The 12686-nt window shown below is 41.8% G+C and overlaps 1 protein-coding gene and 1 non-coding gene across 8 annotated transcripts in view; one reads left to right on the top strand and one right to left on the bottom strand.

The window, feature by feature from the left end:
* Positions 1–11397, bottom strand: part of WDFY3 (WD repeat and FYVE domain containing 3) — a 262486-nt gene extending 251089 nt beyond the window's left edge. For all 7 annotated transcript variants that reach the window (XR_015725422.1, XM_045790948.2, XM_045791003.2 and 4 more), the window contains exon 1: positions 11269–11397. The gene's annotated coding sequence lies outside the window, so the exon portion shown is untranslated. The remainder of the gene's footprint in view (positions 1–11268) is intronic.
* LOC123789828 (U6 spliceosomal RNA) lies at positions 2273–2377 on the top strand. The gene has a single exon (XR_015725621.1). It is a non-coding gene; the product is annotated as a U6 spliceosomal RNA (small nuclear RNA).
* Positions 11398–12686: the final 1289 nt, after the last annotated feature.

Genomic DNA, 12686 nt, shown 5'->3' with positions numbered 1-12686 from the left:
CACCTGACAGTAAAATCAGTTGATTTTATAATTTTCTGTAATTCTGACATAAGTAAATTTCACAGTTTTCATCAAGGAAATTCTATTATTCACCCTGATATTCAGATCAAACATCATCTTAAGGTTCCCCTTATCATCTCAACTAAAAGTAATCTTTCTACTCACTAAGCAGCCATAGAACTTCTGTACCTCACAGACTAATTATATACCATTCAATTACTTATGAGTCTGTCTTATCTTCGCTGTATTATAAAGGTACTGAGAGAACTATCCATGTCTTAGACATCCTTATAGCTCCCACAGTACCCAGCATAGCATACTATAAAACACTTAATATTTAAGAAAAAATTACAGAATTTTTAATATACATTTTTAGCACATTTGAGAGTCTATTTACAGTGTATCATCATTTTGGGAAATAAGAAATAGGTGCTCAGAGCAAGTTTACTCCCTTACATTGATCTAATTTAGTCACTAGTCATTACAGAAATAAGTCAAGCTAAATAAAATTATTAGGCAATCAATGCACAATGATTTTTCTAAAAATAACTGATAGGGAGTTTATTTTTATTTCATACTTATTTACTTAAATATGGCATTTATCACCTAATACTGTGTTTTAATGAGCAACGTGCCATGGGGGAAATACTTGGGCTTTAGAGTCACAGAGACCCAGGCTTTTATCAAGGAAAACTGATTATGAATTTACCAAAGGATTTCTAGGGTGAAGAGAATAAAGAAACATAATAAAACATGCATTATCATTCTTTCAGTCGATAATGAATAGTTTTAGAATTCCTAAGAGTGACAGTAAACATTTATTTTCTTAAGACTTACATAATTTTGTGATAACAGGCTTATTACCTAAGTACATTCATTCACTCAACAAATGCTTACTGAAGGCCAATTATATCCCTATGTGTACGTGTTTAGAGAATAAAACTTGCTGAAATACATTATACAATATGTGGTAATGTTCTACAGCTGTCTATTCATCTACACTATAAATACCTCTTCTGCTTTTCCAAAATCTCCTTTATATTCAGTACAGTGATAGAGGGTACTTAATAACTATCTCTTGACTAACTGTCCAATATTTCTTTCTTTATATTCTGTTACATGTTAAGAATGAAAGTTCCCAGTAAGCAAATATACTAGTGATTAAAGAAGTCCAGCAAAGCAGAAATAAGAAGAATGCCATGTCACTGAAATTTTACATGACTATATCCAGGGCTGTGAATGAACTACCCAGCGGAAAATAATCAGCCATTTGCCTAGTTACTCGTCACTCTATTTATAGCAAATGCATGGGAGAAACATGTATCTTTGTCTGGTACCTATGGTAATAAGCATAGAATCTGAATTTGTACATACTAACCTCTTCACCGAGGTGTACAAAAATATCAACATTCTTGTATTTGTCAACATTTTTCAAAACGAGTAAGATTATGCTTTTAGCAATAAAATACATACAAATAAGTATTATACTATAGTCATGTAAAATGTTACCGCTGGGTAAATGGTGGTGAGTGAAGGGAACATGGATTCTACTATTTTTGCAAATTCCTGTACATTTGTAATTACTTCAAAATTAAAATATAGGGACGCCTGTGTGGCTCAGTAGGTTAAGCGTCTGCCTTTGTCTCAGGTCATGATCCCAGGGTCCTGGGATCAAGTCCTGCATCGGGCTCCTTGCTCGGCAGGAAGCCTACTTCTTCCTCTGCTTGTGCTGGAGCTTTCTCTCTCTCTCTCCGATAAATAAATAAAATCTTTAAAAAAAAAATTAAAATATATAGGGGCACCTGGGTGACTCAGTTGATTAAGTGTCTGCCTTCAGCTCAGGTCATGATCCGGGGTCCTAGGATCAAGCCCGGCATCGGACTCCCTGCTCAGCAGGGAATCTACTTCTCCCTCTCCCTCCGTTCCTTCCCTTCACTCATTCTCTCTTTCTATCTCTCAAAATAAATAAAATCTTTAAAGAAAATTAAAATATATATTTATCAGTAAGGTAATGCAGTTTGAATGTTAGAGAGATTAAACAAATACATAAATTGCTTTTCTAAATTCAGACACTTAAAATGTACTAAGCGATCTGGATATTTTGAGACAATACTTGTGGGATTTTTTTTAAAGATTGTATTTTAAGTAATCTCTACACCTCAACTTGGGACTCAAACTCACAACCCCAAGATCAAGAGCCGCATGTTCCACTGACTGAGCCAGCCAGGCGCCCCATTTGTGGGATTCTTCTTAAAGTGTTGAGTCCTATCACTCACTATAGCAGCACATATACTAAAATTGGAACGATACAGGGAAGATAAGCATGCGCCCGGTGTAAGGATGACACATAAAGTGTTGAGTCCCATATATAATAATTAATCACCTCCTAAATTATAAAGTAAAATTTATGTGTGTGGAGGCTTTACTTAGAGCAAGGCAATAAACCTACAAGGCTCTATGCAGATATAAACAAATCAGTTGTCCCCCTGAAGAAAAAAAATAATACAAAATAATTTTGGCATGAGTTTTTATTATCAAGTAATGGCCAAGTATAACACTGTATGTCAACTATACTTCAGTAGATACGATGGCTATGTATCAAATGCTTACTTCTCTTAGGCTAATATTAATTAATTGGCCTCTTTAAGTCCATACGGCTGGAGAAGAGGGGAACAAGCTAGGAAGAAACATACAGGAAGAGGAAGCTGGAACTGGTATTTTAAAATGCAGCAAATCTGGGGGCACCTGGGTGGCACAGCGGTTAAGCGTCTGCCTTCGGCTCAGGGCGTGATCCCGGCGTTACGGGATCGAGCCCCACATCAGGCTCCTCCGCTATGAGCCTGCTTCTTCCTCTCCCACTCCCCCTGCTTGTGTTCCCTCTCTTACTGGCTGTCTCTATCTCTGTCGAATAAATAAATAAAATCTTTAAAAAAAAAAATAAATAAAATAAAATAAAATGCAGCAAATCTGGAGCACCTGGGTGGCGCAGTTGGTTAAGCGTCGGGCTCTTGGTTTTGTCTCAGGTCATGATCTTAGGGTTGTGGGATCGAGCCCTGTATAGGCACCGCACTCAGCAGTCTGCTTGTGACTCTCCCTCTTCCTCTACCCCTCCCTGCAGTGTGTATATATTTAAATCAATCTTTTTTTAAAAAAAGAGCAAATTCATCAAGTGTTGATGACATACCTTTTATTCATGTCAAAGAGTACCCTGAAACAGGATCCCTCTCACAACATAGGTACCAAGGGCTTAAGGACTGAGGAAAGCAAACAGAACGAGTGTCAGAACTCAACTATCACTATTATCTGAGGGACCTGCTGCCACCAGACCGAGAACGAGGGGCCAGATGGGACAGGTCACCGGCCCGAAGTAACACAGCTCTGTAGTGGCAGAGGCAGTACAAGAATTCAAATCCCTTAATTTCTGAACCTCTGAAGTGCCATTATAAAAAGGCGCTTATCTTTCATGAGTAGTAATAAAGAATACTTTAAAGGGATCAGGCCATACACAAAAGAATCAAATAACTGTAATTAGTTTATTAGGGAAAAAAAAAAAAATTCTCACCCAGTAGTCTTCTAGACTCCAAAATACAAGTACTATACTTTAAACCCACTACAGCTTCACACGAATGTAGCTGACTTAGTTAACTAATCTAAGCTTGTAACTTCACAAGGATAACGGATAACAACAATACCACCGAAGTCTGTTCTCTTTGCTAAGCAGAGATTGAGTTTTCTTAAGGCTTCACAGTGTCTGCTATTGGGTCAGCATTACAAAAAGAAAGGGCTGTTACAGCGCACCCGCAAGTCTCCAGCGTGCTTGGGTACTGCAGCACCTGACTGCCATGGTGCTCTTCCGCGGAAAAGCCCGAACAATGACATATTGTACTTAAAATAGCCAAATGCATTACTATTGTCCCAAGTCGTACACTAATATACCAAATACAAATAGAAGCAGGTAACAATTTTTTTTAATTTGTGGGAGAAAACTTAAACCTAAGTCACTAACAATTGTCCTTGACATAAGAAAACCAATGTACAAATTTAACAGTAAGAGCGATCTATTAGAGAAATAAAATGAAGGCCCTACTACATAACCATTAAAACAGCAACAACAACAACAAAAAACTCAAACCCAAAACAAAACAAAAACTCAGCAGGCAGTGAAATTTTGTTGGTCAAAATACAAATAGTACCCACATTAATGGACTAAGATATACAAAGCATTTCACATACTAAAACACTAAAGGGCCTATCCCATTAGGTTTATCACAACGGACTGCAACACCATTAAAGATCAATAATCCAATACTTATGATTATACATAAGACACCCTACTGTACACAACGATTTTTTAAACAAAAATGGAAGAAAATTCCTATCACTAACATATGTTACTTTAAATGCTTTGCCTCCAGACGCCTGGATGGCTCAGTTGAGCGTCTGCCTTCGGCTCAAGTCATGATCCCAGCTGGGATTGAGTTCCACATCAGGCTCTCTGCTCAGCGGGGATCCTGCTTCTCCCTCTGCTTGCTGCTCACCCTGCTTGTGCTCTCACTCATTCTCTGGCAAATAAATAAATAAAATCTAAAAAAAAAAAAAAATTAAATGCTTTGCCTCATCTTATAGCGAATACAATACTTAGGGTCTCCCAACGTCCTTCCCCTGCAGGCTCAAAGACATGCACGTATTATGGGGGAGACAGAATGGAATGGGGAAACCTGAGATGTAAAGGCCTGAGGGACTCAAGACTTACTGGTAAGATTTCCAGGCTTAAGATGATCCCTAGATATTGTGGGGTTGAAGAGTTCCTACTGGAGCTGGCTATTTCTACGGACTCAGTGATAAGCACAAAAAGCCCATCGGCCTGCACCCAGTACGGTGACGCAAATAAACCAACTCTAATTGTTTGTTCGACCAAATGAAACACGCTAAGAAATATTGTCGATTTTATTTCTGGTACTAGACTTTTCACACTCTGCTCCTGCTTGAGTTGTTTACAGAAGTGATATTCTAGACCTATCAGTGTCTTGTTTATTAAAGATTCAAGGGCTCAGTAATAACATAACCTCAAAAAATTCCCACCAAAGAAAACAGAAGTGCAAATGAGCCAAAAATTGTGCAATAACCCCCATCTATTTAGCCTAGAGAGAAATTATCTACATTTCTTTTTTACATTTGCATTCATTTATAATGAACGAATGAATGAATTTCCGGAAGTATTGGCATTTCTTGAGCTTGTGATTAGAGAAAGGATAAGGCAGCAGGGAAAGATATTAAAAGATCTGGGGGGAAGCTTGGCCATGGGTTTCAGGGAAATGGAAGAAAGGGGGGCGCCTGGGTGGCTCAGTCATTGGGCGTCTGCCTTCAGTTCGGGGCGTGATTCCGGGGTCCTGGGATCGAGTCCTGCGGCGGGCTCCTCCGCTGAGAGCCTGCTTCTTTCTCTCCCACTCCCCCTGCCTGTGTTCCCTCTCTCGCTGCCTCTCTCTCTCTGTCAAATAAATAAAATCTTTTAAAAAAAAGGAAGAAAGAGAAAGCAGAGGCTGGCACATGGATGTTCGCTTGATCATTCACCAACTATTTACTGAACACTTATTATGCACGGCTCATTGCTTGGGCACTAAATGCACGGTGATAGCAAAACAGACAGAACCCATATTCACATGAGGTAGTGGTCACTACATAATACTGCTGACTATCTCTTACCCAGTTTTCAATAATTATCCCATTTTCAGCAATCCTAAAACTCGACAGACATTAATTCAATGAAATAGGAATCCAGAGGTTTAAAAAAAAAAAAAAATCTAGGACCTCAGTCTAGGGAGAGGAGACAACGAACGCTGCTATTAAGTACGGGTATGACAAAGAGTGCTAAGGGAACACAGGGGAGGGACTACTCAGCACTGTTCCCGGTAGAAGGAAAGGCTTAAGGTGGGAGAGGTCGCATACGTCCTTGAGAAACCTCAAGTAGGAGACAGGAATGCATCTCTGTCCATGGAGAGGGCACACTCTAGACTCAAACTCACTGAGCACAGACGTCGAAGTCCTCACACTGGCCTGCTGGTTCTGCAGGCGCCTCCATCAGCCTGACCCCAGCTCTCACCTGCCTCCAGCCAACCCCTTCCTGTTCTCCGAACATCTCAAGCACCCTCCCTCTGCAAGGCCTCAGCATCTGCTTTTCTCGCAAAACTGAAACTCTCACTCCCTAGAATACTTCCAGTCTCCACTCAGATGTCACGGCAACAGAGGCCTTCTCATGCAGCCCTCTATAAATGGCACCAGCACCCACACATCAGCAACCTACTAGTCCCCAACTCCTTACTCAGCCTTACGTTGCTCAAGGCACTTAGTACCCACTGATAATAGTCTACACTTGTCATCTGTCCCCCTCTAGAAGTCAAGCTCCTTGATAAAACTCTTTAATCTAGCACTCTGCAGAGAGCAGATACTCAACCCTTTTTTTTTTTCTTTTTAAGATTTTTATTTATTTGAGAGAGAGCAGGAGCGTAAGGGAGGGGCAGAGGGAGTGGGAGAAGCAGATTCCCTGCTGAGCAAGGGAACCTGACATGGGGCTCAATCCCAGGACCCTGGGATCATGACCTGAGCCGAAAAGGCAGACACTTAACCAACTGAGCCACCCAGGTGCCCCCAAATCTTTTTTTTTTTTTAATGAACAAATGAATGGCTGTCAGAGATGAGACCAGAGAAGCTACAGCCAGGTCACAAAGAGCTTTGTAAAGACTAGAACCCCATGCTTTAATGGCTCTTTGATGACTTAGGATCTATTAAAAGATTTTAAAGAGGAAAAAATGCATATTGAAAAGATCACAACTGTGTATTTTTAAAAATTAGAAAAGTGTATTTGTTTTGGAAAGGGTGTGAGAGGAATTGATGAGCAGAAGTGAGACTAGAACCAAGGAAAGCATGTATAGAAGAACGATAATACTTCAGCAGAGAAATACAGGCCCTAATAAAGGCCTCTGAGGAGGAAAAGGTAAGAGGAGAAGTACTCAGAAGAGAAAAGCTATTGGACCTGATACTGGACCGGAAGTGGAAACTGAGGAAGACAGAGGAGTGGAAGATGACAGCCAGGTGTCCACCTAGTGACACACTAGATGCGACTGGCATTTCCTCAAATTGAGGAGACAGGAGGAGGGAGGCATTTTGTGGGGGAAAAGATTATGAGTTGAGGTTTGGACAGGTTGAGGTTGGCATGCCTATGGAACATCTCAGTTGCATATATCTAAACTAGCAGTTGGATATATGAATCTAGAGCTAAGTAAGGTTTGGACTGGTAAAATAAACAAGTGATAATTAAGGATGTATGCTCAAATATCACAAATGTACCATTTTAAAATTATATTTAAATGATTAGCCTTCAAATGTGTTGTCACTCCATATGGAAAAACTAAAAATCATTTTATCTCCCAGAATAAAATCAGCACTCTAAATGTCATTAATGCCTATACATTAGTATATAAAAATTATATATATATATATATATGGCAAACTTGACCGCAGCAAAAGAATATATATATATATGACATATATATATATATGACAAACTTGACAGTAGCAAAAGAAAAAAAAAGCCAATTACACTTAATCAGAAATATACATTATAATATTACATGAAAATTAGCTAATTTTCTAATTTTTCTAATTACCATAAAAGTAATGCTACAATCATTTATGTATTAACACTTCTTACAAGTTCCTGGATGAGTTCAAAGTCTACATGATTGAATTATTTCAGTCTCTCACTTTCTTTTTTTTAAGTCCAAGCAGAAGTTGAAGAAACGCTTCATAATTTGAGTTTTTTTTAATTCTAAATTTTCATGAAAGAAACAAAGCTTTAGGTAGCTTTTTCTTAGGCACATTTTTAAAATGTTAACAGCTAAGTTTTAGAATTCCCTAATGATTCCTCTTTAAAAAGCAATTCTAATAACATGAAAAGCAATTTCATAATAAAAAATCTTTGAGTGTCATAGCTTTCACAGTGAGATCATGACTGATGACCAAGTCAAAAAAAAAAAAATTATTCAGCAATGTTGGTCCTAAACTTCCTATATTGGTTCAAATACTACTGAAAATGAGTTAAAAAGTCAAAAGCGTTAAAGGACCACTACACACATAATAATGGCTAAAAGCTTAATAACTGACAGTAAGTACTGACAAGGACACAGAGCAACTGGAATTCTCTTAACATTGCTGGTAGGAATGCAAAATAGTAGTCATTTTGGAAAAGTCTCGCGAATTCAATATAAAGTTACTACAATGGACAAACCTGTACTTCTCCTAGGACCCCGTAATCCCACTCCTAGGTACAACTCCAGAAAACTGAAAACAGTTGTCCTTCACATTGTTTATAGCAGCTTTATTCATAACTGACCCAAACTAGGCATGACTCAAAGATACTTTAAAATAGGCCATGATAAGAGTATTTATGCTGCAATAACCAGCAAATACTACAAATTGGGGATTTTTTCCTTTGGAGAGCACGTTGTTACATTTATCAGCATACCACTGAACAAACTACTGATACATGCAACAACTTAATGAATATCAAAATCATCATGCTAAGAGAAAGACGACACAAAAGACTACATATTGTAGGATTTCATTTACATGATATTCAAGAAAAGAGAAAAGTATAAGGACATGAATTAGATTAATAGGTGGCAGGGGCTGGGGGCAGAGGGAGAGAACCTTTCAGTGTGATGGAAATGTTTCATATCTTGATTGTGATTATCCAATTGTATACACTTGTGAAAACTTTTACTGCATGTAAATTATAATTCATTAAACCTGATGACAAAAAAATTAGAGTAGGAGTCATTTATCTCTTAATTCTTTTATGGATGATAAATGCATCATACATACAAAAGGGAAACTGGAACTTAGCGGAAATGTCAGGAAGGCAGATTTTAACGTACATAAACAGAAAAAGATTTAAAATGTTGAAAAAAGAAGTGAATTTGTAATCACATAGGTATGAAAATCAGAGGCTGGATGATCCTTCCAAGGATGCTATAGAAATGGCCCTCCTTTGGGTGTGATTTCAGATTAGTATCATTAAGAGAGGTTAGTTAGCATCACTAAGGTAGCTTCCTACTTGGGGAGTCAGTGGCTCTGAAATTCCATGATATAGTATGTTATGATAATCTCATATCCAATTTTTATATTTTAACAAAACATCACTCATTTTAACATCAAGCAAATGTTATCGTTAACTCGAAGCTTAGTGTAGCCTTCTTGCTAAGAGCGCTAGCTCTGACTTTAGACAGCCTGGGTTCAAATTTTGGCCCACCACTGGCTGTGTGACTTTGAACAAGCGTCTCTAAATAGCTATGTCCTCATCTGTAAAATGGGATTAACATTTCCCTGAGGGTTCAATAAGAATGCATGAAAAATGATTTCTATGTGCTAAACTCTCAATAACAAAAATTTCTTAGCCATTAACTGCCAGTGAAGGATATAAATTATCAAATCTCTAAGAATTTTACCTTCCAAATGCGGGAGACTTATTAATTATATATCCACCAGTTCATAATCCTTTGTGGAGCCATATCTTTTGGAATGTGATGACTCCATGGACACTTTATCCAGAAAAAATCCAAATATATGCTACATTCTGGATAGGATTTTTAAGGATTCAAGGACCCTCAGAAGCACATGAATTAAGAATGCTTGACGTAAACTCTTAAAATTGCAAAGTTTAGGAATCTTCCAAGTAGATAATCCAACTAATATTGAAATACTGTCATTTATTCTTTTCTGGTTTAATAGATATTGCAAGCCCAGAATGTCACGTTTTCTAATTCATATCTCCTTTTTGCAGAAATTTTAAATTAGAAATCTAACATTTTTTACATGAATCGATTTCAACTCAGAAAAAGAAACTAATATAAATCTGTATTTCTAGCAGCTTGAGAATGAATAGTTCAATGTGTAACATGTACTACTGTGCTCAAATATCCTAGGAAGAGTTCTCAAGTCAGTCTAATGTAATATGTATTTCTAAATATAAAAAAACATACCAAGCTATTTCCTGTGCTTAGAGTTCCACCATAAAGTTGCTTTTTAAAGCAGGATTTATTTTTTGCTAGACCTGTGCACTAATACACACCTAGTTTGTTTTTTTTAACCAACATATTTTTGGTTCTGTTTTACATTATGTTTGTTCTATTAACCTGATGGTGGAAACTAATTGTTCCAAACCTGCTCTCAAACAATTCCACCCTGGAAATACACTGCTATCTCAAAGCAAAAGGTTTTCTATTTCTTTTTTAATTGTTTGGTTTTCAGACTACAATAACCATTTGGCACTAACCAACTCATGCCCATTACTGAACAAAAAACTGTTTTTCCTATGCATTAGCACCATTTTCCCACAGGAAACAACCATTTTTTAAGGCACTGGAAGTAGAGGCAAGGATTCACACATATAGTAAACACCCTTTCAATCAGGTTTTACCAGGTTATTTCAGCGAAAAGAGGACCTAATGCTGTAGATCTCAGAATTCAATAGTACAAATCAATGAAACGCTGCACCTGAGGATCTAACACTGGCCAGGTGGGCCAAATGGCTTTTGGTAGGAAAGGTCACATCTGCTTTCTGAACCCCTCCGTAACTCTGAATGTTTGCGATGCCACTACATCCCATGTACAAGAGAATAAAAGGGCAAACACACACCCCAGGAGCATCTCGGTTCCTTGCATAAACGAAGGGTTTCCAGCATAGGGCGTTGGGGGAGAGCAGAGCTCGGGAATAAGCAGGAGAGGCCCGCAGCCCGGGCGACAGCGCCCGAGGGATGGAGGCCTCGCTCGGCTCCGCACGGGAGCAGGGGGCTCCGGGACCGCAGACCCCGTGGGGTCTGGAAAAGGGGACCAGACCCCTGTCCCTCGACCGCCAGGTTACACCTTCACTGTTCATTATGGGCAACGTCCAGCCCTCTCCTTCCCGCCCCCCCAAATACCCCAACATCGCTCCCCCCACTGCCAGCCGCGCGTGACCCCAACCCCGACCCCACCGCGACGGCGCCCTCTCCAGGCCGCGGTGGAGGACACCAGGCAGGCGGCCAACCCCGGTGGCAGCGGCGGCTCCGGGCAGCGCGGTCCCGGGGGAGGGCGGCAGCTGGGCCGCGGCCTGTCCGCAGGGGCAGCGGGCACAGGGCCGCGAGTGGGCAGCGCCTCCGCCCCGCACAAACAAAGCGGCCCGGGCGCGCCGGGCCCGGGGTGGGGTAGGGGGCCCTGGCAGGGGGCACTCACCGGAGGGCGGGCGGGCCTGGCCCGGGAGCGGGGACCGCGGCGGGCCCGAGTGCGCGCCGGCGACTGCGAGGGGGCGGCGGGCGCGGCGTCCGCGGCGGGGCCCGGGAGCCCCGCGGCGGGGCACGGGGCCGCGGGCCGGCCTCGATTCTGCGGTCGCGAGGTGCGGGAACCGGTCTGCCGCGGCGGGCAGCGGCGCTAGGCGGCCGGGGCAGCGACGCCGCCGCCTTTCCCTTCTCCTGCCCCGGTCCCTGCTCCCCCACGTCCTCCTCCTCGCTGGGTCCCCGCCGCCGCCGCCGCCTCAGCCTCGGCGCTTCTTGGGCTTCTCCTCTCCATCAAGGCCGGGCCGACCCGCAGGGACCATCCCGGAAAGTGAGGGGTTGTTGCCGATTCCCGCAGCTGTTGGTGGCCATCTTTAATTCTCCTCCTCCTCCTCCTGCCTTCTCCACCTCCCGCTGGCTGCCTGACTGACTGACTCTGGCTCCTCCTTTTTCTCCTCCTGCTCCTCCTACTGAGCCGGCCGCAGAAATTGCAGCCACTCTTCCTCTCTCCCCTCCTGCCTTTCCTTCCTCTTTCCTTACTTCCTTCCTTTACCCCGGCTTCCCGCTTTCCCCCTCACTCTTATTGACCGCCTTCACCCCCTTTTGCAGGCAGCGGGCGCTGGGTTCTCTCAGCTTGAGTTTGGCCCCGTTTTCACTCTTGCCCCTCTCCCACTTCCCTTCCAGACGCACACACCCCGGCTTCCTTCCCCTCGCTCAGCGCTCAGCTGCTCCCGTTTTCCTCTCCCAGCTCACTGCCCCTCTCCCGTGGTTCTCACCCTCATTTCCAATTTCTCAAAGACTCAGCTGTGAAAGGACAGCTGGGTTCTGCTCTCCTTAACCCTACACCCATTTGCTGGATGCTGTCAGACAGCGATGGAAGAAAGGAAGACTGCGTTAATTTTACTCTAGCTGGAGTACAAAAGGACTGCCCACGCTAGCTATTTTACTACGCAGCTTTGAAACTCCTGGATGGTGTCGTGTTTGGCTCCAGTCCATTATTGGACCGAGGAGTTGAAGAGCCAGGTCTCAAATGTTGGCTTCACTCGGTGACCTTGAGCCGGTTGCCCTAAAATTTTAGGGTTCCCCCCCCTTGCCGTAAAGGATACTATTTATACCTTTGCAGTTCTAACAAACACAATGTTTAGACCAAATTAACAAGCTTTGGTAAACCAAGAACTACTGAGTGATCATCAGTTTGTCCCTCTGTTGTCTGTCCTGATCAACCCAGTAGATAATTTGGGGCAAGCCTCAGTTCTGGCAGTGGAGGCAAACTGAGTCAGCAATTATGAGTGGAGACTCTGAAACAGGCTTAGAGTGGGGAAGTGGTAACATTGTTCTAATGACAAATTTGATTTTCCTAACACTGCAATCTACAGAAGC

This window comes from Ursus americanus, chromosome 8 (assembly GCF_024610735.1).
Source record: "Ursus americanus isolate L20-20 chromosome 8, mUrsAme1.1.p, whole genome shotgun sequence".
NCBI classification, from domain to species: Eukaryota; Metazoa; Chordata; class Mammalia; order Carnivora; family Ursidae; genus Ursus; species Ursus americanus.
Note: the sequence above shows the minus strand (reverse complement) of the source record. Positions and strands in the feature narration are given on the sequence as shown.